The 22,459-nt window shown below is 52.2% G+C and overlaps 1 protein-coding gene across 12 annotated transcripts in view; it reads left to right on the top strand.

The window, feature by feature from the left end:
• Positions 1-9,393: 9,393 nt before the first annotated feature.
• The window catches only part of LOC110080193 (gamma-aminobutyric acid type A receptor subunit alpha3), a 43,335-nt gene continuing 30,269 nt past the window's right edge, over positions 9,394-22,459 (top strand). For 3 of the 12 annotated variants that reach the window (XR_013538743.1, XM_078380663.1, XM_020795900.3), the window contains exon 1: positions 19,623-19,744. The gene's annotated coding sequence lies outside the window, so the exon portion shown is untranslated. Of the gene's footprint in view, positions 9,461-11,445; positions 11,572-19,157; positions 19,288-19,492; positions 19,573-19,622; positions 19,745-20,802; positions 20,906-21,051; positions 21,162-22,459 lie in introns of those variants that run through there. The other 9 variants (XM_020795904.3, XM_020795902.3, XM_078380664.1 and 6 more) reach the window with 9 other exon arrangements.

Below are 22,459 nucleotides of genomic sequence, written 5' to 3'. Positions count from 1 at the left end.
ATGTATATGCAAAGCACATCATATGGAAAGCCAGACTAGAAGGAAGGAAGACTGATGAAGGAGGACTGAAAATTGGTGGAATAAACAGCATTATCTAAGATATACAGGTGACACCATCTTACTGGCAGAAAGTAGCAATGACCTGAAACATTTTTAGTGATGTTTTAGTGAAAGTGAACAAAGAAAGTTCCAAAGTAGGACTACAGTTGAACATTAATAAGACTGAAATCATAACTAGAGAAGAACTATACAAATTTAATGTTGACAATTAAAGGTTTTGTATACCTTGATTTAATCATCAATCCAAAGGGAGACTGCAGCCAAGAAATCAGAAGAAGACTGAGACTCAGAAGGGCAGCAATGAAGGGATTACAACAGATCATCAAGTGAAAGGATGTCTCATGGGAGACCAAGGCTGAGATAATCCATAGACTTACATTTTTGATCACCATGTATGGGTGTGAAAGTTGAACAGGAAAAAAACTGACAGGAAAAAAATGATTCATTTTAATCAAAACTGGAGGAGAGCTTTGAGTATACCATGGACTGCCAAAAAGACAAACAAGTGGGTCCTATATCAAACCAATCCTGAATGATCTCTGCAGGCAAAAATGTTGAAACAGAGGCTGACCTACTTTGCACACATCGTGAGAAGGCAAGATTCCCTGGAAAAGACAATAATGTTGGGAAAGGTTGAAGGCAGTAGGAAAAGAGGACAACCAAATATGAGATGGATTGATTCCCTAAAGGAAGCCACAGGGTTTAGTTTACAAGAGCTGAGCAGGGCCATTGAGAACAGGAAATTTTGGAGACCATAATTCATAAAGGTATAATAAGTTGAAGGTGACTTGATGGTACATAACAACAGCCTTTAAAGTTCAAGTGGTGCCTCTTAGTTCTAGTATTATTACTTTAAAATAAACCAACCAATAAGCACAGTCTACTTCCTAGCAATTCTCTTCCTTTCTGTCCTATACCAAACCAGCAAATCCTGATCCTTCAAGGCCTGATCCTATATGGCAGGGGGGATCAGCTCAGCCCATTCTTGCATGCTGGACCCAGGTCAGCTTTTGCTCCCCAACTGGGTGCAGCAGCTGAAGCCCCAGAAAAAGGAGCAGGAAAAAGAAGCATGGAGGGCAGGGCAGATGGTGCAGTCCCTCACGGCAGCCTGGGAACAGGTTTCCAGCCCTTTCTGGGGACACATCTTGACTCTGCTCTCCAGCTTTACATTTCCTGCTCTAAGATGCAAGCAGTCGTTTTCTCCACAAGGCTTACCCACCTGTGCCTCTTCTCCCAGTTGGAAGCCAACTCACATGGCACTAAAGTGACAGGTTGCCCTTTATAATTGATGGGACAGAGACCATCTGTAGTGAGTCTGCGGTGATTGTCCCTGGTCATCTGGCCTCTTCGGGGCTTTGGAAGGAGCAATTGCCTAGACCCCGAGAGGCTGACTTTCTTTTCAGGATTATTCTAGGTAGGAAACCTATCAAGACACAGAGTATCACTGCCTGGTTCTTGGTTCTGGATGCTCAGCAGCTGCTCCAAAAGGGCTGCCCAGACAGGCAGGCCTGTTTGTCCCTTTCCTCCCTGATTCATGAGCCATATTTAAGCTAGGGCTCTTTCTATCCCTGAGTGTATTTCAAAGTAGGTAAGGTTAAGCTGAGGTCACCTCAATTCAGACCAAAAGGTACCTACCCTCAGCTTTAGAATTCTCCTTGCCCTTTACGACTCAGAGGAACAGCAGATATCTAGTGAGCTTTTGGCCAAAGTTGATTTTTATGCCATCTTTAGTCCAAGGAAGTCCAAAAGAGGCATAGGCTTTTTTAAGGATGCAGAAGCATTCAAGATATGATTTTCACTATTTAAACTTGTTGAACTTTCTATCCTGCCTAAACCTACCAACTCAGATCCATTCTGTATTACCAGTAATTTCAGCACAGGGAAACAGATGACAGCAACGTCGCAGCCAGTGGAAATTGATTTCTAAAGTCAAGCCAGCTGTAATAGGAAGGGTTTTTGTTGAGCAGTTTTCTCAGCTCCTGAACCCTGTGAAATAGAGAAATTAAGGTTGTGGTGAGATGAAAACATTGGCCCATTTTGTAAATAAGGCAAATGATGGTGATAGTTAGAAAAGAAAAGAAAATTAAAAATAAAACTGCCAAAATCATCATACAAGCAATCCAGTTCACCAAAAGGCAGCTGTGTTCTTCTGTTTCACCAGGTGCAACAATAAAACCAAAATGCTGTTGCACCTGTAAAGCCAACACATTTATTTCAGTGGCCAAAATCCTGTTGTTTAATGTAGTAAATCACACAAAAGTAGACCCATTAATCAATGGAGATTTGGTGTGTCAACTCCTCTATAACTTCCACTGATTCAAATGGGCCTACTTTAGTTGTGACTTGCTTTACAGAAGGCTAAGAACCAGCAGCACTCTGAGACCAAGTGCCAGTGTTTCTCAATTTCTACCTGCCCTGGCAAGCTCACTGCCAGCAATACTGGCTCCATACATAATTGAGAGCCTCCAGAGTGAAGCACTGAGGCCAAAACAAGAGAGGTAATTAAGAGCGAAAGGGAGCAAACAGCTCCTCTGGGAGTTGGAATGCAGAATAACCAAAGGGGCCAGGGAGGAATTGGAGGCGGAAGAAGCACCAGTCCAGAGGGAAGGGAGTGGGAAGATGAGGAGCAGCTGATGCTGCTGCCTGGAAGGGAGCCAGCTGTGGTGGCAGCAGCAACGGTGGCAGAAGCAGCAGGAGCGCTTGGGGACCACTGCTGCACACTTCCCAGTGGCATCCTTCCTGCTAGAAAATAGCCTGTTACTAAAGGCCTCCTTTCCTCTACCCAGTTTTGTGGATCAGGAATGGTTTCAGGACGGAACTGCCCCGGTTAGTCTGGCAGGCTGTCTATACCAGGAACTGCACTGGAAGGAGTATGTTGGTGTTCTGCAGGATGGCTCTGTGGCATCTCATTGTCCCATCGCTGTGGGACATCTGACCAGTGTAAAAATTGGTGCAGAGACTGGCTATGACTGTGATCCTGCCTGGCATGATAAAATACCCCAAGAGACAGAGGTGTGTGTGTGTGCGCGCACGTGCATGTGCACATGCACATGCACACACACACATGTGCATTGGCATTGGCTTGATCCCTTTGCCTGTGGAGTCCCACAGGGTCCTGTTTTGTCCATTAAATTAAAATCTACTTGATGCCTTTGGTGGGGAGATCATCTGCCATGAGTGTCAATGGGAGAAGTCAGCTGCTGTCTGTGCCTTTGAAAGAAGGCTGTGGGGTCTTTCCTTGGCAGATGAGGCCTGCTATGGGCTGAGGTAGTTTTGCAGCCAGAGAACCCATGTTGCATGGGGAAAACCTTAGCCCTTGTTGTCTTGCTGGCTTTGTGAGTACGACAGAAACACACTGCTAAGCTGGCTACAGAGGAAAAGCCCGGGAGCATCCAGCATGAAGGAAAAACTGGAGAGATGCCTCTGTCTGAGCTCCATCTGATGCTGTGTCGCTTAGCAACAGCCTGGGAAGACAGATGCAGTGGAGGGCAGCTTCTCTTTCCAGCTTTGTGAAGAACACACCAGAGGAGGGAGCATACAGGGCTGCCATGGTGTCTTCTTAGCAGCAGCAGCAGCTTTCAGCAGGGAGGTTGGAAGTACAGTATGGGGAAAAAAAGAAGTGAGGTGGAGCTTGAAGACTGTCCTTGGAAAAGAAGAAAGTGGATGGGTGGGAGGAAGAGGAAAAGACTCTACAGGAAAAGAGATTCCATCTGAACATTAGGAAGAACTTCCTGATGGTCAGAGCTGCCCAGCCGTGGAATACAAGGCTGCCTTGAAGGGTGGTGAATTCTCCTTCTTTGGAGGTTTTCAAGCAAAGGCTGGATGGCCATCGGTTGGGACTACTTTGATGGATGTTCCTGAATGGTTGCTTCCAACTCTATGACTCTAAGAGGCAGTGACCAAACTCTGAACAGCACAGGAAAAGGAACTCCACCTCACCATAGTTCTGGCGGCCAGTGGCCCTGGTGTTTGGCCGCTGTCTGGTCAAATTCACTATGTAAGTTAGATGGGCACAGAGAAACCACAAGGGTTTTTTCCCCAAGACTTTCTTCTCCTTAGGGAAGCCTGGTGTAAGTTCTAAGTGGATGATCACTGGTGCTCCTCAAATTCCACCCTCCGGTCCAAACCAGGAAAAGCCAGGGGCAGTTTGAGAGTGTTATACTGGAGGAGAACCTCCTCCTTTCCAGGGATGCAGCTATGCTCTGCAAAACACCTCACCCAGCATACACTCTCTGCTTCAGAGCCCGCTTTCTCTTGCTGTCTTCTGGCCTTTAGCTTCTATTCTGGGATTAAAATGTGGCAGAAACATAGCCTTGCCACTGAGCACCTGGCTTAGAGGTGGTGGTTGCTGGGGCAGAGAGGGGGGATAGCCTGGTTTCGGCTGTCCCACAGTGAAGGTGACAACTGGTGCCAGCATTTGCCTGAACAAAGGGTAGGGACTGGTCACTCATCTGGAGGCCTCCTGTCTTCTCCTTTGCTCCCTAGGCATGGAGTTTCTCCACCCACGACAACCTCAGAGTAAGGGATGGCAACTATTTTTATTTATTTATTAGATTTCTACCCCCCCCCCCCAGGCAGTGTCTACTTGGGGCGACTTAGTTGTGAATCCCTTAAAGGGATTCACTTTGCACTGAATGGGGTGGCAGACTGTTCCTAAGGTGGCCATGGATCTCAAAGGTAGAAAGAGCCAGAATCATTCCCTCCAGTATATAAGGGCTCATCTGGGCAACTCCAGCTTTGTCCTTAGGAGAAAACGTCTACAAGCCTCTGCTTAGAGTCCCGACAAGGAGATGCATAATTAATCTACAGTTATGTGTCATCAGGTTGATCCCAACATATGCTGACCCTCCCATGTTTTTCTAGATATGTACCATTCGGAAGTGGTTTCTCAGTCCCTCCTTTGGGTAACACCTCAGGACCAAGGAAATACTTCCCCCCAGGCTGCACCAGTGGCAGGCCATGTAGACCTAGTGGGAGTGGGACTGGTGGCAAAGAGAGATGGGCAGGAGGTGGAGGATCTAGAGAAGCAAAGCTCCTCACCTTGTCCGCCATCCTTGCAGCAGCTTGCCTAAACTGCTCCCCAGCTCTTTCTTGTATCCACTTCATTAATTAATTTGTTTGGAGCAGAAACACATTACCTCTATCAGAGAATTTATGTGGTTTCCAAAAATCAAAACAATGTAGGGAAGAATAATAAATGTCCTCAGAAAAACTAGCAAAGGAAGCTAAATCCAGAGATTAAAATCCTTAGAATAGTCAGTGCACTTTTAGGTTTCTGGGTAAATGAAAACCTTGTCTGACCCCTAAATGAAAAAAAGCTGGTGCCAGTTGCGTATTCTTGGGTAGATATTCAAGAAGGAGGGTTCCCTTCTGCCTTCTTCTTCTTGTAAGCCTCCATGAGTTCATCTTGATCCATTTTTAAAGCTGTCCAGTTTGGGATTACAGAGAACCATGATTCACAGAGTTGTCATGTATAAAATTTTGATAAGTATGTCTTTACAAGGAGAAGCAGAGGAGGTCTTGGTGGGTAAACTGACCGGGGAAAAGAGGCCTAGTGGCACTTTCTTGTTTGGGATGGTGCAGCTAACAAAAAGAGGAACATTTAATTTGTGAACATATTCTTCATGTATTGGCAGAAAGGCAGAACACATTGCCTTTTGGCATGGGTGTAAGAGGCATACCAGGATGGTGCAGACAGTCTCCGATGTCTCCTTAACAGGCAGGCCCAAGATGGAAGCCTCTCTTTCGGGCAGAGTTAACTCATGGCCTGGTGAAAGAAGAGAGGGAGCCATGTGAGAAGAAGCCACATTCTCTTTAATGGAATTTTGATTAATGATTGCAATTAAGTGATGAAAGATGGTGGCTGGTCCCCTGTACTCTCTTCCCATGACTGATGAAACACAGAACTTACCCATGTTCACCTAACAGCTGCTTCTGCTTCCAGGAGAGCTTTCTTGAGTCCTCAACCCACCACCAGGCCCCTTTGCTCCTCAAAATTGTCAGAGTAGCACGGCAGGCAAGCATGATCCAAGCACCACCATGAATGGCCTCATTTCTCCTCCAGGTCTTAAAGTGGCACAGCTCTGAGAGGTCTTTAGGTGCTGGGGATGCTCATAGGTGGGGGGGCACTTTGATTCACAGTTGTGCAGAGCTGCAGTGGTTTCCCCTTGACTTAGGTCAGTCTTTAGCCCTCCACCATTTCTCTCTCTCTCTCTCTCTGTGTCTTTCACATCCAAGTAAAGTTTGTTGTGCTGGGCCTTTGCTTTGCAGAGTCAGCTATTTGGCTGACCAGGGAGAATAGGACCAGGGAGAGGAAGAACTGCTGAAGGGAAGGTAGGAGCGATAACCTCATCATGGACAGAAAACAAGTGGGAGATGTTGGGGCCATCAGGTTCTGGAGGGCCCTAGATTTCTCTCAAGGCATTCAAGATTTGCCAAACCAATGACCAGCATCCCTTTCATCCACGTATCCAAGAGGGTTACTTGCTGTGTGTTACCCCATCTTCTTGTGTGGCTTGGACCACAGAACTGCCCCCTGGCCCCTGGCCTTCCTTCCAGCCAGAAGCAGCAGTGCTAGATGGCCAGCTGGGCTCTAGTAGGTTTCCTGGGCACGAGCCTGGCTGTCTCTCTCTGTGTAGCATCTTTACCTCTGGAAGCTCTGTGCAATGATGGGTCAAGGGGATCTGTCTGAAAGCAGGGTGGGGGTGGCAATGGGGGCAGAGGAAAGGTACGAAGGGTTGGGATTTTTCACACCCTGGGCCCTTGTGGTGTTTCCCTATGGTGTGTGTTCTCCAGTGTCTCAGAAGTGCCCTGTTTCAGGGAAAATTTTCTCTGCATTCCAGGAAATGCAGCAGGAGTCCTCCTGGAGAGAGCTACACAGGGCACGACAAGACTCCTGCCTCTGCTGGGCAATGAGGTCCAGCATCTGCAGTAGAGATTCCAGTGAGGCTCATTCCTGTGGTTGTTGTGGCTTTTCCTTGAAGAAAACACTTTGATTCTGGCTTTGAAGGGCCAAGAAAGGAGGGCATCTGCAGTTCCAGTTGCATCTTCTGGTAACATCTGGTGCTCAGGAGGAGCCACTGAAATGAATGGCCACTGGGCCCGAATAACAGAAGTGCAAGAAGAGCAGGAGGCAGAGAAGATGCGGGGGGGGGGGGATGGTGCTTGCCTCACCCTGTTGTTTACATAATCTATGTTCATACAATTGTTCCCAAACGAATGTCTAAGCACAAAGCAGGGTCTAAGCATAGAGCAGCCCAACGGTGCTTGGCTAGCAGCCTGCTGCTAAGGGAGGAGGGGAGACCCATGCCTCTCATTAGGTGAAACCAGGAAGGGGACAGTGTGTGGGAGCAATAGGAAGCCCACACTACCTACTGTGAAACTTGCCTGCTGTAAACAAAACAAAAGCATCCCTTTGAAACATGTTGTTGTTTAAGTCATGTCCGACTCTTCGTGACCCGATGGACCAGAGCACGCCAGACCCTCCTGTTTTCCGTGGCCTCCAGGAGTTGGGTCAAATTCATGTTGCTAGCTTCGGTGACCTGTCCATCCATCTCGTCTTCTGTCATCCCCTTCTCCTCTTGCCTTCACACTTTCCCAACATCAGGGTCTTTTCCAGGAAGTCTTCTCTTCTCATGATACGGCCAAAGTATTGGAGCCTGAGCTTCAGGATCTGTCCTTCCAGGGAGCAGTCAGGGTTGATTTCCTTCAAAATGGATAGGTTTGTTCTCTTTGCAGTCCAGGGGACTCTCAAGTCTCTTCCAGCACTTTGAAACATACATCAGTTCAAAAGAGTAATCAGCCTGGTTCCCCACCACCACCTAGCTTTACTGAATTTTGTTGGAGAAATTAACAATCTTGCATGCTTTGCAACTTTAGTATAAGTGGGAGGGAAGTCTTTAGGACTTAAACAGATTCTTTCCTTTCTAGCTAAGTTCTTTTTCCATATCTCTGGCTTGCCCTACCCCCTTTTCTGTCTGTCCTGCAAGGTCTCTTTTCCTCTGATCATGCAATATTTTTGCTCCTGATCTCTGACCATGCAGCTGCAATGGGGGGTGAGCATTGCACATGGCTGAGGCTAGAATTTCTTTCTTTTATCCTCTTTACTCTTCTGATTGTAACTGAAGATCAAGTGTAAGTAAATATGTTTTCCTTTTCTATTTAAGCCAATTGTAGAATGATTTTTCATATATACACAAAGACCTAGAGAAAACAAAGCTGGCTGGATAGCTCTGTGGTTTGAGGATCTGGCTGTGGAGTCAGAGATTTCCCCATTGTGCCTCCTGTGAATAAAACTTGCCTGTGTGGCCTTGGGCAAGCTGCATAGTCCTAGGGTGCCCCCAGAAGAGAGGAATGGTGATCCATTTACAAGTATTCTCTACCTGGAAAATCCTAAAAAGGGTTGCCATAAGTCAGAGTGGAAACTGGGATTTTTAAATTTTTTATGTTTTGCTGTTCTCTCTTTCATGTTTCCCTAGTGCTGTAGCTGTTTGTTTTGCATTTTATTCTCTACTGATTGTGAGGGGATTATGAATTTCCTCCAACAAATTTACACATTACAAAACTGGTCTTATAAACATGTCACATATGAGTCTCACATGATGGCTCCCAGTTTGTCAATCTCTGTAGTGATACTGGCCCCACAGTGACAGCAGAGGCCCGGGAGGGATCTTCCTATAAACAAAGCGGCGGGGGGGGGGGGGAGAAGGGGCTGCTTGCCTTCCCAGTGCCCACCTCTGGGAAGGCAGGAAAAGGTCTTCCTGATGCATGCTCTGAGCAGCCTGTCACTGTCCAAGAGATCATAGGCAGCATCTCACCAGGGGCAAAAAGGGCACCCAGACCCTGTCCACCATGCAGGGTATCAAGTCCAAAAGCACTCATTGCACAGTGGATTGTGACCAAGCAGAGGCAGGAGCACCAGGCTGAGAGGACAGAGCCAGAATAAGGCACCAAGATGCAGGAGGCCTGCAAAGGCGAGAGCAGGGGCCAAGGCAGGAACAGGAAGAGAAACAGATGCAGGAATACTGGAACGCAAGCCCTCGGGAACTCATGAGCATTAAGGCATTAGGAACAGTAAGCACAGCTGAAAGCCTTCATTGCTGAGGCCAGTTCTGGGAGGGAAAAGCACTCCTTAAATAGGTCTTCCCTCCAGGCTTCCAGGTGAGCCTCATGAGAGGCCCAGCAGCTGCTACACAGGCCAGGGCCTGAGTCTGCAAACACCAGGCTATTCCTGGGTCAGGCTGGCCCTGATCCTGAAGCTGCCAGGGTGGAGTGGGCCAGATCCTGACATAGCCTGAGGTCAGGAGACAACAAATGTCCATGTGAGTTCCCTGTGAGGATAGGCATCCTGAGTTGTGAAAGAAAGAAGCAGCAACTGGGTCAGTGATTCTGGCTCTGGCAGGTGAGTCAGAAGAGCATCTGTTCAGGCTCCTGGGCTTTGTGTTTACTCTCCTATCTTGAAGGTGGTGCTCAGTTTGCTCAAGCAGATAACAGCAGTGCATAAAATGAAGCTAACCCCAATGAGTGTTAAATATATGATCCTTATGTGTCCATTGGGTGACTCTCAGGCTCAGAAGACCATGTGCCCTTTTGAGTGGGTGGGTGTGGGTCTGGAATCCTCCATTGACTCTTTGCACCTCTTTATCCCAAAAGTCCAGGAGGGGTTTGGGAAAAGAGGTGGTGGTAGTGGGGGGGAAAGCTACCCTGCCCTCTTCCATCCCTGGTCTCTGCCCCCTCCCACTCATCCCAGGAAGGATGTTCTCACCTTCACATACTTTGACTCCCCCCCTTTTTTTTTCTGTGTAAGGAACTGACCTCCTTTAGTTGGAAATAGGCTTTAGGATTTTCTCTCTTAAGTTTAAGTTTCTCACTGAAGTTAACTGATTTCATTTTAACTTTCTCTCTCTCTCTCTCTCTCTCTCTGTGTGTGTGTGTGTGTGTGTGAGAGAGAGGGGGGGGGGTCCAAGCCGCGCAGCTCTTTCGAGGATGGCCTGCCCAATCCTGAACCCATCTGCTGCCCTTTCGGCTGGACTAAAAGTGCAAAGGGAGCCTGTGGCAGGACTGGCCAGGGGAATGTAGCAGGATATAGAGAATGCAAGAGGACAGGGGAGGAGGCCGAAATGGGCTCCAAGAGTCTGTGGTGAGCAACACAGTGAGCAGCAGGGACACCGTAGGACCTGGGCCCCTGAGGCATTGGGCCCAGAGACAGTGGGGTGGCGACCTAAAGGCACACAAGCCTGTACCTCTCGCCCTTGTGGAGGGGCCTTGAAGGGCTGAGACAGAAGAACCATCGTGTCACCGGATGGGGGACTGTTTCCATATTTTCTGCTGGACCAGTGGCTCTGCAGCATATCCAAGAGGACAACTTCCTCAGGCAGCAAACACAACAGAACAGTCCGGGGGCATCCGGGAGGCCACCAGGTTTCACTGGGCATTAACTTCGGCAGACAGCAAACAATTCTCCGGATGCATCTGATCCCATATCCATTTGATCCCTCAGGCCCCGGGATTCTTGGGCTCCAGAGAAACACAGGCCCAATTTGCACGGGGCTGCATTTAGGGCAAGCGAAGGGGCCCATCTGTGTGGTTTTGTGCGAGCCCACTTGCACCAGCGAGGTCTGCGTTTAAGGCTCTTGCCGGACGGACCATGCGGTCGCAACGCCCTCCTCTCTGGAAGTCCATCACAAAACCCGGCTTTTTCCTCGACGACGCCTCGGCCACCAGGGGGCAGCAGACTTTCGCATACCGAAGTCTTGCACGCGAGGAGGCGTGAAAGAGGAAAGATGGAGTGAGTGCAGCTGCGGAGCTGTGGGCTCGGGTGCTTCGGCGGGCAGGAGGAGAGCCGCTCCTGGAGCAGCAACGCGGAGCGGAGCGGAGCCCCGAAAGGAGGAAAGCCGGCTGCCAGCCAGAGGCCGCCCTTGTGCCCTTCCGGGGGCGACGATCCCCCCCCGCGGCCCTTCCTCCTGTTGTGGTGCGGAGCCCGCCCAAAGTTTTTAGACGCGCGCCGGGGCCAGAAAGCCGAGGCACCTTGCACGAAGGGGAGTTACCAGCTGGCGGTTCTCTCGCTGCGGGAGAGTCCGTCCGTGCGGGAGGGCCCGCCGTTTTCCTTCTCCCGCAGCAGGAGAGGGGCCGACGAACACCGACGGCTCTTAGGACTGTCCTTGGGACCCACGTCTGGGCCCGAGAAGCCCTGTGCTCTCCCAAAGCAGCCCCACCGGCAGTGGGGCAGCCTGCGTTCCTCCTCCTACACCCCGAGGATTGGGGCGTCATTCATTCTGCTCATGCAGCGGCTAGAGAAGGAAGGGTTGACGGCCGCGCGGATCCTCGGAGCCCTAACCTGGCCAAGTCAGCCGTTTCCAGTAGATTTGACCTTCTGGGCTTCCTGGCCCGAGTGGGACCTGGAGGCATCGACTGGGCCAGGGGCGATTTCACAAGGCGTTGCTGGGGGAACTTCTCTTCGATGCCAGGGTCTTGGCTCTGCCCGCCCTGGGCCTCCATCTCCTTAGTGAGCAGGTGAGGAAACCATGGGGTCCATCCGCAGGCAGGTGAGGCCCCACTTTCCCTCCCTCTCTCTTCCATCTAGAGGCAGGACAGCTGTTCAAGCCTCAAGCCCTGCCCAAGGCCAGTAACAGAATGGCGGGGGGGAACCCGCTGAAACTTAGCCCATGCAAGCCTCAAGAATCTCTCTGGTCAAGTGAGAGGCAGGCCAAGGATAAGGATCCATGTCATTTAGACAGGATGGTGCTCCCATGGAAGACTCAGGTCTGTGTTTTGGGAGGACCCCAGCCTTCAGCCCTCAATCCAAATGCTCAAGGGGAGGGGGAGGGGAGAAGAGCGAGTTGCGGGGGGGGGGAGTTGAGCCCCCACCGGTCATGTCAAGACTCTCCTCTTTCTGACCTGCGCTTTAAGTTTCTTGCTGTGGAATCATTCTAGATGAGGCCTGGCCAGTCAGTGGGGATTTGGTGCATCAACGTCCCTGTAAATCCATTGATGCAATGAGCCTACTCTACTATGACTTAGTATGCAAAGAAACAGGGTTTGCTCAGTCATTATGGGGCAACAGAAGGTGAAAGATCAAGTTAGACGTGCAGATAAAAAATACACTTTTTTGTTCTTGTGTGTGTGCGTTTACATATTCTCTTTCCTAATTAATAATGGCTATTCCGTAATTGTACTAACTCTTTTTTCTATCTTCTCATCAAGTAACCTTTTTTGGGAGGGTGGTCTATATAGAGTGCCCAGTTCTAAGGATGGCAGATGCTAAAGAAGAACCATTTAGCAAAGCTAGTGATGCTGAGACCTGAAAACGAAAACCCACAGGTAGATCATGCCTCCCTTAAGGCAAAATCACAGGCAGCAGAGCCATCTTCTGACACACAGACAGCCCCTGGTTCCCCTTTCTGGCATTCAAGTGCTTCAGGTGGAGCCATAAGATGCAGTTTCTCCCTGATGGCCCCAGAACATCGTTCTCAAGGCTGGCTGTATTTTTTGGCACTTAGGAAGTAGAAATCTGAGAAACCACCCCTCCCCCCCCACACAGTGAAAATACATCATCATCATCATCATCATCATGGTGAAGCAACTACCCCCTAAACTACACATTTAACATTTTCCAACCCCTTTTTAATACTCCAAATCTGTTCTCTCCTGAGCTTCAAAGTGTGAGCTACCACAGCTGATAGTGGAGGGTCTGATCTGTTGAGCTAGTGGGCCAGAAGGGAAGGCCAGAGAGGGTTCCTTCATGTACCAACCTGCCGACTCTGAATCCTGAAAATGATGGCCAAAGCTGGGTTCGAGCCCACTGTTGTGCTTGTGCATGTGGGGCCGGGCGATCATCTGTACATTCTTGCCAGTGGAGGGGGGAGGATGGCATGGCTGCTGAACTGTGTCTGGAGTTGGGGGGCACTGACTCCTTGCCATGGAGAAAGAAGATGGGGGTCCCTCTCTCTCATTTAAGTGCCAGAAATGTTGCCATGGAGACTGGCTCATGAGACCCTTGGCAGCAGCTGGCACTGACAAGGAATTCAGCCCCTGGTTTGCAAGCAGAAGCAATTCTGGCACCATTCTCTCTCTCTCTCTCTCTCTCTCTCTCTCTCTCTCTCTCTCTCTCTCTCTCTCTCTCTCTCTCTCTCTCTCTCTGTGTGTGTGTGTGTGTGTGTGTGTGTGTGTTTATAGTGGAGGGGATGTAACCCAGCAGCTCCTGTGGGGTTGCAAAGTGGCATTTCCTGAGCCAGTGGCTGTCCTTGGTATGCAGGCTGCCTTCCATGATCCTACCAAAGTACACAGGAGACAGCAGAGCAAAGGGGGTGGGGCAGGGCATCTAGGGTGGGTTAGCCGGCCAGCGGGGCCAGGCCTGACCAAGTGTGCACAGCCCCCCTATCTCCTCTTCTCTCCAAATGCCAAATGCCCCTCCCTGAGGAGGCCCATTGCTTTCCCAGCAGTCAGCCTGAGGAAACTGAGGCTTGGCTCCGGGAACAGCAGGGGAGGGGCCAGCCGGGGGCTTGTCCGGAGGGTCTGGCTGGCCTCCTCCCTGCATTGTCATGCTTTCCAAGCTGGCCTCTGCCTTTGTGTCTTGATTAAAAGTTTTGTCATAAAGCACCAAGATGCTGGAAGTGGTTGGCTGTCAGTGGTTGAATGGTTTTCCCTATTGGCTGGGATGAAAAATGGCGTCATGGGACCACTGCCCTTTTGCTATCCTAGCCATTCCCAAGGGATTAGAAGACTAGAGCTGCAAATGAGGCTTGGGGCCAACCAGAACTGTCTGCCAAAGGTGAACCGGGAGCTCCTGAATGTGAGCCATTCTGGTGACCTTCTCCCACCTCCATGTTGGTGCAATTGCCTTCTATTCCATTTGCCCAGCAGAGAAATCCAAGCAAAATAGTGGGCCACTAAGCAGCATTGGGCAAAATGAGGTGAGGCCAGGATTGGAGTGTCCTCGCACAAGAGGCTGCTTGTTGCCCAAGCCCTGCTTGCAGCAGCAGCAGCAGCAGCAACACCTCCCCAGTCAGACTTTGGCCCTCTAATGTCAAGGAATGGGAAGCTGCCGCCCCAGGGATGGTTTCAGCAAAACTGCAGCAAGAGTGACGCAAAGGGCTGATGGCTTGTTCCCACCCACCCCTCTTAAAATATTTTAGCAAGGCCAGCTGGGCCTGGGAGATTGGAAAAATTTAGGTTCACAGGAGAAAGACTGGATAAAAATAGGAAGGGGCAATAAGAAAGCTTGGTGCAGGTGGGAAGCTACTGTGTGGCAGCCCAAACAGGGAATGGCAAGAAGGACCATCGCCAGAGGCCTCCCCTGGCCTTCCCTGCAGAGGCAAAGAGGGGAGGTGGAGGAAGAGAGCAGGGCCAGGGTCCCCCTCCCTCCCTCCCTCCCTCCCTCTGTCTTTTCTCCCACAATATGCTGGGATGGCTGTTGGGTCTTTTCTCTAGAACTGGTGCTTGACCATGTGTTGGAAGTTCAGCCTCAGATCAAAACAGGAAGACCAGCTCGCCAAGTGCCACAAGCCCAGGAGAAGCAGCTTTCTGATGGCTTCCTGCCTTCTTAGGCAGGACCCTCCTCAGAGGGAGCCCCCCCCCCCAAATGCATACACATGGAGCTGAAAGGCTGGTGAGAAGTCAGAGCAAAAAAAAAAAAAAGAGAGTCTCTTCCTGCTGTCTACCAAAGCACACCCTCCTGACCCAGATTTCTAGGGGTTAGGTGTGAATGTTCGAAGGAGTTATTTTTAAAAAAGATCTGCTAATTAGTTTCTGAACACTGCTTAATTAAGATAAACAAGTGAAAATGCATCTGGTTTGAGTGTCAGATTTGGGACCTGTTTGCCTGAAAGGGTGTCAGTGACAGAGAAGATGTGGCAGGTTTTCCGCAGAGTGCAATGGGGTGTGTGTGAGCTTGCTCTTTTCCCTCATTGGTCTCTCCCCCCCCCCCCACACACATTCTCCCAATGACCCTTCTCTGTAACTGCAAGTATGGAGCAGGAAGAGGGCCTTCTCTGTCACTGCTCCCAGACTCTGGAACTCCCTCCTACTGGAGGCCAAGCAGGCCCCGTCTTTGCTGTCCTTCCACAAGCAGACAAAGACTTTTCTCTTCAGGAAAGTTTCCTTTAAATGACTGGTTGACCAAAGGGATTTTTAAAAGGGAACCTTTGATAACTGTGTTTTACTTGTGTTTTTGGCATTGTTCTTCTTGTGTGTTTAAATATATTTGTTCAATGCTTTTCAAAAATTATTATTTTGTTTTGAACTTTGTTTCTTTTAATACTGTAAGCTGCTTTGAATCCTTCAGGAGAAAGGTGGCATATCCATAATTCAGAGAGACAGACAGACAGACAGACAGACAGACAGACAGACAGACAGACAGACAGACAGACAGGTGTACCTAGGGAGACTGTGGGAGGGAGGGCGGGGTGGAGGGGGGGCTGGGGTGGAGTGGAGAGCCTGTCGTGCACTCCTGTGGGGTAAGGGGAACCAAGCAAGACATCACCACCCACTGAGCTGGAGAGCTTCTCTGCGATAAACTCCATGCCTTGCCTCAGGTAACCTGTTGGCATTATTGCAACACACTCTGTATTTGGGTGCCATGTGGGTGAACATACCTACTCAGTGGCACTGCCTTTCTGGGCGCTTCTGGCTGCAGCTGTTTGCACTTATGGTCAGAAGAGTTCCAAAAATTTTTTAGAGATCAGGTGCTATCAAGCTTATGTAAAAATGAAGGGAGGAGAGGCACATGAAATCTGACCAACAAAGAAAAGAAGCAAGGAATTGCTATTTGGTTCCTCACAGAAAATTGACTGATGATTCCAAAACTATGCAGGTCTCATGATTCTACGGCTTCAGTTGAGATACAGGTAACCTCAGTGACATCAAGTGCCTTGTCCATGATTTTGCTGGTTGGTATGAATGACGTACAGTGGTCTATGCTCTGGCAATTGCCATGTTAGATTACTACTAGGCACCGTATATAAGACTGCCTTTGTGGTTTAGAAGATACAGGTAGTGCATGGTAAGAGCAGATAGAAGAAGAGGACAGTCTGTGGGTCTAATCCTATAATTCAATTTTTAGGCCTGATTTCACTGGCTCCTGATGCATTTCCAATCGCGACACAAGCTTCTGGTTTCAGCCCAAAAAGCCTTGTGCATTTGGGGAACCAAAGACTTAGTGCAACATTTCTTCTCTCATCCCCCTGCCGGTCTCCCATGGTCAACTTCTGTCTTTTTTCTTCTGAGGATGCCCTCCCTCTCCTCTCCAACCGGCTGGATTCCTTTCCGCTCTCATTGGGCCACCAGAGTGGAAGTGAGTTCTTCTGCTGTGGTGCAGGACCAGGGCAAGGGGCCCTCATAGCTATGCTGCTGTGTGAGTCCTGCAGCTTTCTTTTCAAGATTTCATTTTGGAAATCTCAAGGCCCCTTACCTGTGTGAGTGATGAGGCCTTGCTCAACTTCTCATTGTCTGTGGTAGCCCCAGGAGGACTGTTGTTCTTTAGTCATTACTTTGTGTCCGACTCTTTGTGACCCCAATGGACCAGAGCACTCCAGGCCCTCCTGTCTTCCACTGCCCTGTGGAAACCTTCAAGCAGCATCGCCGTCAGGGGTGGCCGCTCAGCCTCCGAGGAGTTCTACTCCGTTGGACCCCTGTGGCCACTTTCTCCAGGCCTGAGAGACCGCATGACCTCAGGGTTCTGCACCGTCAGCCCTTTGGGACTGGCACAGATGTTATCAGGCATCTCCTGTGCCTTCCATCTGCTGAGGGAAGGCAATTAGTGTGCAGTTGATTGGAGCCCCGCGGAGGGCAGCATGGCTGCATGGAGGAAACATCTGTGGCAAACAGTGCGTTCAGCCAAGAGCAGGCCGTAGTAGGCAGAATTCCAGGCGGGAAAGGAAGGTTTATTTTAATGGGGGGGGGCTGTTTGCACCTCTCCTGGCCTTTCACTTTGGGATCAAAGACCCTTCACCCTTCAAGAGTCAGGCATAGTCCCACAAGCCATAGACAGGATGGGCATCTAAGAAAAGGATGAGCGAGCCACACAGACCACAGACAGTCAGATACAAAGGGCTGAGTCAGACCTGGGCAAAGTGTGGCCCAAGGGCCACAAGCGGCCCGCGATCCGCTCCTGTCCAGCCCGCAGACAGTTTTGAACATCAAAACTATTTATAGCTTTTTGTCTAAAGTTGATCAGTTGCTTATCTTTAACATACCACAAAAAAACTCTTTAATATTTGTGGAGATTAACAAGTTTAAAATAAAAACAATCATAACATCACTGTTTCATTTTATTTTAAAGTAAAGTTGGTTTGGCCCCCGAACACAGTTCAGATTTTTCATGTGCCCCCCCCAAGAAATTAATTGCCCACCCCTGCCGGCGGCTGAGTGGTGATCCCTGAACCAGGCCCATCTGCTTCTTCCTCTTTATGCAGGAAAGCTGTGATTTTCCCCTTGACTCTTCACCTCTGGTGTCTTGGGCCACGGTTGTGAGTGGCATCTTGGACAGGTGCTGTGAGGAATCCAGGTATTCTCTGAAGCACAGTCACCCAGCAGGTAGCCTGGCAAGGAACTCTCCAACCCAGGCAAGACTTTTATAGATAATCTAAATGTCCTGCGCTAAGGTCTCTCGCCTGAAGTTTCTTCCTTGGAACCCTGGGTTGAGAGGACTACCTCCACCTGCTCGGCTCGTCCTTCTTTTGGCTAGTCAGGCCTGACATTGTCATCAGGAAGTGGGCACACTTATGTTTCATACAGACCAGCCTCCAGACACCATGAAGAGAGGCAGAGTCTTAATGCTGACATGAACAATATGATGGTTTTGTGATTTTCCTTGTTGTTTCTTGAAGAGCTCAGTCCTTGACTGAGAGCAGCCTAATTGAGGAGGTGGGCTTTTTAGCTGGCTGATTCATGCCCACATGTCCTTCTATGCCAGCTCTCTTTCTGGGCTCTTCTGGTGTAGTGCGGTCCTTGTATTGCTCTCACAAGGTGAAGAGGCAGGAGGGAAGAGAGGACTTTGTTTTCCTGTTCTTTCTCCTTGTTTAACACCCCCTCCCCCACTTGGCCTCCAGTATGACTTGGTTAGGTCTTTTCTGTAAAAACAACATTGCCTTGAGGCAAGTTAGGGACTAGCCATTTTTTCCGTGGCATAAGCTTAGTAAATGTGACCAGTCTCTCGGATGTTAGAAAGCTCTTGGTTCCCTTTGCTGCAGCAGACTCGCATGGCCAGGCTCCAGAGAATCTCTCCCTCGTTGCTCTACACAGCAATAACATCACTCCCAGCCTGCCTCGTTTCAGTTCCTTAATCTCGATTCGGCTATGAACAGGAAACGTGCTTCTTCCAAGAGAGTACCTCTAGGAAGAAAGCACCTCCGTGGGTGGGATGGTGAAGGGCTCTCACTTGGACCAGAAACCCCACCCTCTGGGCCTTTGTGCTGCCCGGGGGCAGCCTCTCCTCTGCCTCGTGTTGCAAGGGGAATCCTTGCCGTGAGGCAGGGCTGAGTTCAGGGGGGTCCATCTTCCCACATCTCAATACTGGTGCCTCTGGTTGAGTAGCTGTTGCCCATTCCTGCCTGGTTATTTTCCTGCCAGGGCCTCCTTTCTTGCTGGGGCCAGGACTCCCTGCCTCATCCCCAGCCTCTTCTTCCCAGGCCAGCTGGAGCTCCTGCCTTGCCCTTGACATTTCAGGTGAACAGCTGAGGGTCCACCTGACGCTTCCCGGGGAAGGTGACTGCCAGCCCTGCCCTCCCGCCCAGGACTTTTCTTTTTCCTCACTTCTCCAGTGTTGGTTCAACCTAGTGGGAGCTCCCCAATGCCACCCATGGTTAAATCCACCACCCCCAATCATATACACCAGTTCAAGGCAGAATTTTCACACTCTCCAGCCCTTTGGGGAGCCGGTGGCCGCCTCCTTCGGCTCGGGTTCTGGCCAGCACTTACCGATTAGCCCTGAGGCCTCTTGGCAGGGTTGAGAGGGACTCTGCCCGATGAAGGATTCCCACCAGGTCCCCTTTACCTGCTGCCCACCCTGCTGTACAGGCTGTCTCTGTCGCTGGAGCAGACCTCCTGCCATCGCTGGTGCTGCTAACCCCCCCCCCCCGCGCCAGTCCCCGTCCCCCCCCCCCCCCGCTGCTGCTGCCGAGGCTGCGGTCGCCCGTCCTCCGGCCGGCTTGTTTCGTGTGTCGGGGGCAGAAGTCGTTGCGGGACTAAGGCGGGGGATAACCCTCACGAGGCATCGCTCTTTGTCAGCACCTGGTGCGCCATTGGTACCTCTTTCCTCTTTGTTGCTCTTTGGGAAGAAGGGAGATGGCTGAACCCTCCTCCGGGGAGGGGAGGGGAGGGGAGGGGAGGGGAGGGGAAGCTGCTCTCCCTCCCTCCGCCTCGCCTCCTCTCGCCTTCCTTCCCTTCCTTTTGCCAGTCTTGGCAGAAGCGCGAGAGGGAGACGCGCTCGCGACCCAAGGCTGGCCGCCGCGCTTCCCACCTCTTTGCACCCGGGGAACCCCGCCCGACCCTCGTCTCGGCAGGCCAGCCCCGGGAACGGTGGGTTAAATGCGTTCACCTCCCTCGCGGGCTTCCGCCGCCACCAGAGTCGGGTCCCGAGCAGACGCGGAGCCGGTGGAGTCAGGCTGTCGGGGGCGGGAAGGCAGGACGGCGGGAGCACAGCCTCCAGGACTGATCCGGCGGGCTTCGGAGACCGGCAGCTCCGCAAGAGGTAGTGGTGGCGCCCAGCTTTCCCTCGCCACCGCCAGGGAGGAAGGTGGCTGTTGGGCCGGGGGGCAGACAGCTGCAGCCGCCGGTCTGGGCCCTTCGGCCTTTGTGTGTGTGTGTGTTATTCGCGTGCCTTTGCAGAGCTCCTGGGCGTCCCGGTGAGCGCTTGCGGGTCCCTCGGAAAGATCCCGAAACACCAAAGGCTGTGAATCCTAGCCGACAGCCGCCCCTCCCGCCGCCGCCGCTGCGCAAGCAGCAAGTGCCCGGCAAAGTTGCTGAGGAGCGCGGTTTGGAACCCCGGGAGGGAAAGGGAGGGTGGCGATGTGGGTGCAAAGACCGGCCGCCCCCTCTCTCCTCCTCTCTGCCGCCGCAAGCGTGACGGGCTTCTACCTGGCCTACCGGTAGTTTGTACCTTGAGCCTTGGAACCCCCTGCAGCGTTTCAATGGGTGGCAGGAAAAAAGGGGGAGAAAGGCAACCGCTTTTTATCCGGCGGGTTGTCTGCTTGTTTGCTGGTCTTGGCTGGCTGACAGCTGGGGCTTCCACCGCAGGCGGAAGGCTCGGCCAGTCGCGTCTGCTTTGCCGGCCGATCCTGAAGGGACTGGAACTAAAGCGGGGCTAGAAACGGGGGGGGGGGGCTTCCTAAGAACCATCTTTTGCTTTGGTCCAGAGGATGATTCTCCCGAAGCACCTTCATTCTGCGGCTTTAACAAGGTGGCAGCGGGTGGGTCTGCTGGGCCCCAGGCGCCAGGGGACGTCTGGACCAACTCGTAGAGCCGGCATCCTACGTCGCCCTCCCGGCAGCTTGTCCTCCGCCAGGAGGCGGGTGGCTTTGCCCTGCCTTGCGCTGCGCTTTCCCCAGCCAGACTGCCCTCTGGACGTGGCTGATTAATGGGTTGCTGCAAAGGACTGGCGGAAGAGGCGACGGAGGGGGCAGGGAGGAGGGCCGCAATCTCCGGACTCCGCTGCTTTCATTGCCAGCGTCGCCCCGGACGTCGGTCGCGCCTCGCCAACTCTGCGTGCGCCCCGCTGGGTACTGAGCATCGCGAGGCGCACCCCCGCTCAGACCCAGACGGCCAGAGAAAGTGAGCGAGCCCCGGCTGTCTCCCCTCGCCACCTGAGGAACGTTTCCTAGCCGAGCGTGGAGGGGAAGGCGTGGAACTGGGGGTCAGTTCCTCCAGTCCTCCCTTTGCGGGCTTGGGGGGGCACCTCCCAGCAGGTGGAGGCCCCGAAAGGAGGGGAAGGGGAGGGAATGGGTTAATGGGGGCTAATTGGCGAGGGCAGGTAGAGAGGAGGACGCCAAAGCCGCGGGTGTAGGGAATGAGCGGAAGGGAGGGGACCGCGGTTGGGGCGAGGGAGGCGAGGAGCAAGGAGGCCTCCGGAAGAATGGTGGAAGGGGGCGGGTGCTCTGAGCTGAGGAGAGGTGAGCTTAGGGTGGAGAAAACGGGGAGGGTTGGAAGGACCGGTGCCTGGAATCCTCTCTCTTCCCCGCAGACCTCCCCAAGGGGTTGCCACCGGATGCAGGGCGACAGCCGGAGGCGCACAGACAGTGCCCCTGGGTGATCTATTCCCCGGGGCCCTCAAAGACTCCGCATGCGGGTCGGCGGTCCCTGTGTCTGCTGACTCCTCTTCCTCCCCTCGTCATCGCTCTGGAAAGGTTTTGGTTGAAAGAGGCCTTCCAGAGCCCTCCGAATTTCTCTGCGATTCGGGGGAGGGGGCGCCTTCTGCCCTCACCGTTTCTGAATGGAGTCGCGGATCCAGCCCACCTTCCCCACCTCGAAGAAGTCTTCCAGCCCGAGGAGCAGGCCTTGAATCCCCCACGTCCCCTCTGGCCCAGTTTGGCCAAGACCAGACCCGGCGACACCTCAAGGCCCCAACGAGCGGCTACGCCTCTTGGGAGCTTCCCCGAACCGAGGAGAGATGGCTTGGGATAACGGATTTGGGGGGGGGGGGAGAGTAAAGAGCTGCTTTAGCAAAAGCCCTCTCCTCCGCTCCCCCCTGCCTGCGCCCCTTGAATAACGCCAGGCAATGTCTGATGCAGAAAGGGAAAAGGGCGGAAGAAGCAACACGTTGGCGACAAAGGCATGGCAGGCCCTTGGGCAGCGGCTTGGCCCACCCCAGGTGGACGGGCGGTGACGACGTAGGCTTTCCTTGTAAGAGCCTTCCGCCGAGGGGCGGGGGTCGTGGGGAGGCGGCGGCTGGGCTTCCGATGGCGCGCCCTCCCTCTCGCCGTGTCCATTGGACTAGACCACCCGCAGAGAGCTTTGCCCACCCTTTAGGTGTGGCCCTTTCCCGACATTTCCTCTTGGGCGTCCTGAATCGCTGGCTCGGGGTCGGGATGCTGCCCTTTGTGGCCCAGCATCGGGCCCTCAAGCGCTGGGGCGGTCTCGGCGCGCGCGGGGAAAGGCGCGCGCGGGGCGGGCTTTGCTGCATTGGGTCTCTTGCTCCGTCGTCGTCTTTCTTTGTCCGCAGCTGCCCGCCCGCCCGCCCGCTTTTGTTCTTCTTCAGCCTCTGGTTCTCGGCTGGCCCTTAAAAAAAGCCACGCCACCACCAGACCTTGAAAGGGAAGAGAGCACCGAGCGGGCTCCCTTTTTCCCGCCTCCTTTCCCCGTCCTTTCTCTGGCACACGCATCGGGCGCTCTCCCCCCCCTCTCTTTCTCGCGCGTTCGCTCAAACGCACCCGCTCCCACAGATGCCCCCGGCTGTTTCCCCGATTTCCTC

Source organism: Pogona vitticeps, chromosome 11, assembly GCF_051106095.1.
Source record: "Pogona vitticeps strain Pit_001003342236 chromosome 11, PviZW2.1, whole genome shotgun sequence".
In the NCBI taxonomy this organism is placed as follows: Eukaryota; Metazoa; Chordata; class Lepidosauria; order Squamata; family Agamidae; genus Pogona; species Pogona vitticeps.
This window is presented reverse-complemented; position numbering and strand designations above follow the sequence as displayed.